The sequence below is a fragment of the Phocoena phocoena genome, chromosome 8, assembly GCF_963924675.1.
Source record: "Phocoena phocoena chromosome 8, mPhoPho1.1, whole genome shotgun sequence".
Taxonomy (NCBI): domain Eukaryota; kingdom Metazoa; phylum Chordata; class Mammalia; order Artiodactyla; family Phocoenidae; genus Phocoena; species Phocoena phocoena.
The window spans coordinates 10,886,720-10,892,719 of NC_089226.1; positions in this window are offsets into that span (position 1 = coordinate 10,886,720).

The window sequence follows — 6,000 nt, forward strand, 5'->3', positions numbered from 1 at the left end:
TCTGGGGAGTGAGGTAGAGATGGAGAGGACTAATACAAGGATTCCTCCGTGGGGAGGGGTCGTCCCGAAGTCATCATCCTGTTCTTGTCTACGGCAGAGCTGCAGACAAATGTACTTCTTACTGTAAATCTTAGTGGTAGTAATGAGTTATAATAAGACAATAATAACAGCGTTAGCAGAATTCTGATGGCAGTCTTAACTTGCCTGAGCATTCTCAAAAGACACCTGGAGTTTGGGACTTCCCTGGTGGTCCAGTGGTTAAGACTCCACGCTCCCCATGCAGGGGGGCTGGGTTAGATCCCTGGTCAGGGAACTAGATCCCTCATGCATGCCGCAATTAAGATCCCACATGCCGCAACTAAAGATCCCACATGCCACAACTAAAGATCCCGCATGCCGCAACTAAGAGCTGGTGCAGCCAAATAAATAAATCAATATTAAAAGAAAAAAGCCACCTGCGTTTTTCCAGCCCTGGGTCTACCATGAACGGACTGTCTGATACTAGGACAATGATTTCATTTTCCTGATCTTCAGGCTTATCCTGTTTAAAGTGTAGATTCCGCCGCGGCCTTCCAGAAGAGGAGCTGTTAACGGAGCTGATAGCATTTTGACCAGAGTCGACATTTCCCGTACGGAAAATAAATTGGCTTCCACCTTGTACTTGACAGACTAATATAATTATGCGCTCTCTCCCTGTCCCCTTGTTTTTCTTTAGCAGAGCAGCTCATGGTACTTTTTAGCTTTGACTCAGTGCTGCCTTATAATCCTGTTTTTATATTCACTCCAGAACGAGGGTCTGAATTTGAGACTGGCAAAAGGGGCCAGTTCTGAAGGGGTTAGGCTGGCTGTGAATCTTCAAAATGGGCCCCCATTGACTCCAAATCCCTCAGGTTCTGCCGTTTGGACAGAAGGCCATGTTTCGTGTGGATACCCATGTCTCATGCCTGAGAAGAACAGCTACACAGGTCAGTAACCCCTAACGTCTGCTGCCCATTAGACTCAGCCTGGGAGTTTTTTAGAAATCCTGGTGCCTGGGCCGCGCTCCATCCCAATTAGATCACGATGTTTGGGTGGGAACCAGGCATCAGTTCTTCCTAGAAAAGAACCCATGTGATTTCAAATTGGTGGAGCAAGTTTATGACTCACTGAGATGGGAGACATGTCCCACGTCCAAGAAGCAAAGCCGAACAGTCTCTTCCGACTTCCTTCTTGCTTCCCTTTACGTTGAATTTTACAGAGGATGGTGAAGAGAAAGATGCTGCGAAAGGTACAAGTTGGAGAAATCAGAGTGAGGAAATGCCAGGGTTAGAGTGGGTATAAAGGAGGATGGAGGCTGGGGAGGAAACAGAGGGAGGGCAAAAGAATAGAAGAAACCCTGCAGCTGCTGTTGCAAGAAGGTGTTTTTATTCAATACCTTCAGAGCTAAAGGACTTGGGATGCTACAGAAGGTGGTGGGAGGGCTTGGAAAGAGAAGAGCGTCACTGAGAAATATGGTGGGACGTGGGTGTGTAGAGGTAAATACATCAGCTGCTGCCCTGTAGGGAACTCCTGGGGATATGTCTGTGTTGGGGTCTCATTCTTCATAACTAATTAAGAGAAGGGAATCCTTTCTGAAACGTCACTCAGGTTCCACAGGTGGAATTTACACACGAGGTGCAATTTATCCATTTATTACTAGACAAGGAAAATTTTAAGCTTTCAGTCTGCTGGACGATGCCCTCCCCTAGGTACTCGTGTTTTCCAAGCCTGGAGAGAAAATGACTCCTTTCTACTTGGAGGCTCGGACAACAGAAGCCCTTCTGCTGGGAAGCTTAGCGAGAAGGTTGCTAAGTGCTCTGGGGAGAGTCTCTGAGGTTGCACAGGCTTTTTTAACGAATGGTTCCCCATCACTGAGAACGGGAGGCTCTGAAGCCAGGCAGACACCCCGTGTCTTTTAGCTGGTTACCCGATGGCTCCCAGGGCTCCATGGTAACTGTTCACTCACCTGCACCTTCCATGGACCACACGTGCTCCTGGAGGTGGAGATTGTTTCTCTTGTTGGCCACGGACTCTTCAGCACCTACACGTGCCTGACATGCCGTGGATCTGTTGAATGAATGAATAATGATTTTCTAGATTACAGCTGTGTAAACGTGGCTGGTTACTCACCTTCTCTGAGACCCAGTTCTCTTTCTCTGAAAAATGAGGACAATGGGAGTGTAAGGACAATTAGGAACACTCATGTAAAGTGCCTCTCAAGGGTCTGTCCCACAGCAATGCTCTATGTGTCATCACTGCAGCAGTTCTTGCCCCACAGGTAGGTGTGGAATTCACCTCCATCCCCATTCCCTGCAAAACTGCGGTGGTTCCCCTCCTCAAGTTTCCATGAGCCCTACTTCAGCTGGGCTTCCACACATTTTCCTTTTTTTTTTTTAACATCTTTATTGGGGTATAATTGCTTTACAGTGGTGTGTTAGTCTCTGCTTCATAACAAAGCGAATCAGTTATACATATACATATGTTCCCGTATCTCTTCCCTCTTGCGTCTCCCTCCCTCCCACCCTCCCTATCCCACCCCTCCAGGTGGTCACAAAGCACCGAGCTGATATCCCTGTGCTATGCAGCTGCTTCCAACTAGCTATCTACCTTACGTTTGTTAGTGTATATATGTCCATGCCTCTCTCTCGCTTTGTCACAGCTCACCCTTCCCCCTCCCCATATCCTGAAGTCCGTTCTCCAGTAGGTCTGTGTCTTTATTCCTGTCTTACCCCTAGGTTCTTCATGTCATTTTCCCCCTTAAATTCCATATATATGTGTTAGCATACGATATTTGTCTTTCTCTTTCTGACTTACTTCACTCTGTATGACAGACAGACTCTAGGTCTATCCACCTCATTACAAATAGCTCAATTTCGTTTCTTTTTATGGCTGAGTAATATTCCATTGTATATATGTGCCACATCTTCTTTATCCATTCATCTGATGATGGGCACTTAGGTTGTTTCCATCTCTGGGCTATTGTAAATAGAGCTGCAATGAACATTTTGGTACATGACTCTTTTTGAATTTTGGTTTTCTCAGGGTATATGCCCAGTAGTGGGATTGCTGGGTCATATGGTAGTTCTATTTATAGTTTTCTAAGGAACCTCCATACTGTTCTCCATAGTGGCTGAACCAATTCACATTGCCACCAGCAGTGCAAGAGTGTTCCCTTTTCTCCACACCCTCTCCAGCATTTATTGTTTCTAGATTTTTTGATGATGGCCATTCTGACTGGTGTGAGATGATATCTCATTGTAGTTTTGATTTGCATTTCTCTAATGATTAATGATGTTGAGCATTCTTTCATGTGTTTGTTGGCAGTCTGTATATCTTCTTTGGAGAAATGTCTATTTAGGTCTTCTGCCCATTTTTGGATTGGGTTGTTTGTTTTTTTGTTATTGAGCTGCATGAGCTGCTTATAAATTTTGGAGATTAATCCTTTGTCAGTTGCTTCATTTGCAAATATTTTCTCCCATTCTGAGGGTTGTCTTTTGGTCTTGTTTAGGGTTTCCTTTGCTGTGCAAAAGCTTTGAAGTTTCATTAGGTCCCATTTGTTTATTTTTGTTTTTATTTCCATTTCTCTAGAAGGTGGGTCAAAAAGGATCTTGCTGTGATATATGTCATAGAGTGTTCTGCCTATGTTTTCCTCTAAGAGTTTGATAGTTTCTGGCTTTACATTTAGGTCTTTAATCCATTTTGAGCTTATTTTTGTGTATAGTGTTAGGGAGTGATCTAATCTCATATTTTTACATGTAGCTGTCCAGTTTTCCCAGCACCACTTATTGAAGAGGCTGTCCTTTCCCCACTGTACATTCCTGCCTCCTTTATCAAAGATAAGGTGACCATAGGTGCGTGGGTTTATCTCTGGGCTTTCTATCCTGTTCCATTGATCTATGTTTCTGTTTTTGTGCCAGTACCGTACTGTCTTGATTACTGTAGCTTTGTAGTATAGTCTGAAGTCAGGGAGCCTGATTCCTCCAGCTCCATTTTTCATTCTCAAGCTTGCTTTGGCTATTCGGGGTCTTTTGTGTTTCCATACAAACTGTGAAATTTTTTGTTCTAGTTCTGTGAAAAATGCCATTGGTAGTTTGATAGGGATTGCATTGAATCTGTAGATTGCTTTGGGTAGTAGAGTCATTTTCACAGTGTTGATTCTTACAATCCAAGAACATGGTATATCTCTCCATCTCTTTGTATCATCTTTAATTTCTTTCATCAGTGTCTTATAATTTTCTGTATACAGGCCTTTTGTCTACTTAGGTAGGTTTATTCCTAGATATTTTATTCTTTTTGTTGCAATGGTAAATGGGAGTGTTTTCTTGATTTCACTTTCAGATTTTTCATCATTAGTGTATAGGAATACCAGAGATTTCTGTGCATTAATTTTGAATCCTGCTACTTTATCAGATTCATTGATTAGCTCTAGTAGTTTTCTGGTAGCATCTTTAGGATTCTCTATGTATAGTATCATGTCATCTGCAAACAGTGACAGCTTTACTTCTTCTTTTCCGATTTGGATTCCTTTTATTTCCTTTTCTTCTTTGATTGCTGTGGCTAAAACTTCCAAAACTATGTTGAATAAGAGTGGTGAGAGTGGGCAACCTTGTCTTGTTCCTGATCTTAGTGGGAATGGTTTCAGTTTTTCACCATTGAGAATGATGTTGGCTGTGGGTTTGTCATATATGGCCTTTATCATGTTGAGGAAAGTTCCCTCTATGCCTACTTTCTGCAGGGTTTTTATCATAAGTGAGTGTTGAATTTTGTCGAAAGCTTTCTCTGCATCTATTGAGATGATCATATGGTTTTTCTCCTTCAATTTGTTAATATGGTTTATCACATTGATTGATTTGCATATATTGAAGAATCCTTGCATTCCTGGGATAAACCCCACTTGATCATGGTGTACGATCCTTTATTGTGCTATTGGATTCTGTTTGCTAGTATTTTGTAGAGGATTTTTGCATCTATGTTCATCAGTGATATTGGCCTGTAGTTTTCTTTCTTTGTGACATCCTTGTCTGGTTTTGGTATCAGGGTGATGGTGGCCTCGTAGGATGAGTTTGGGAGTGTTCCTCTCTCTGCTATATTTTGGAAGAGTTTGAGAAGGATAGGTGTTAGCTCTTCTCTAAATGTTTGATAGAATTCGCCTGTGAAGCCATCTGGTCCTGGGCTTTTGTTTGTTGGAAGATTTTTAATCACAGTTTCGATTTCAGTGCTTGTGACAGGTCTGTTCATATTTTCTATTTCTTCCTGATTCAGTCTTGGCAGGCTGTGCATTTCTAAGATTTTGTCCATTTCTTCCAGGTTGTCCATTTTATTGGCACAGAGTTGCTTGTAGTAATCTCTCATGATCTTTTGTATTTCTGCAGTGTCAGTTGTTACTTCTCCTTTTTCATTTCTAATTCTATTGATTTGAGTCTTCTCTCTTTTTTTCTTGATGAGTCTGGCTAATGGTTTATCAATTTTGTTTATCTTCTCAAAGAACCAGCTTTTAGTTTTATTGATCTTTGCTATCATTTCCTTCATTTCTTTTTCATTTATTTCTGATCTGATTTTTATGATTTCTTTCCTTCTGCTAACTTTGGGGTTTTTTGGTTCTTCTTTCTCTAATTGCTTTAGGTGCAAGGTTAGGTTGTTTATTCGAGATGTTTCCTGTTTCTTAAGGTAGGATTGTATTGCTATAAACATCCCTCTTAGAACTGCTTTTGCTGCATCCCATAGATTTTGGGTCGTCGTGTCTCCATTGTCATTTGTTTCTAGGTATTTTTTTTATGTTCCCTTTGATTTCTTCAGTGATCACTTCGTTATTAAGTAGTATATTGTTTAGCCTCCATGTGTTTGCATTTTTTACAGATCTTTTCCTGTAATTGATATCTAGTCTCATAATGCTGTGGTCAGAAAAGATACTTGATACAATTTCAATTTTCTTAAATTTACCAAGGCTTGATTTGTGACCCAAGATATGATCTATCCTGGAGA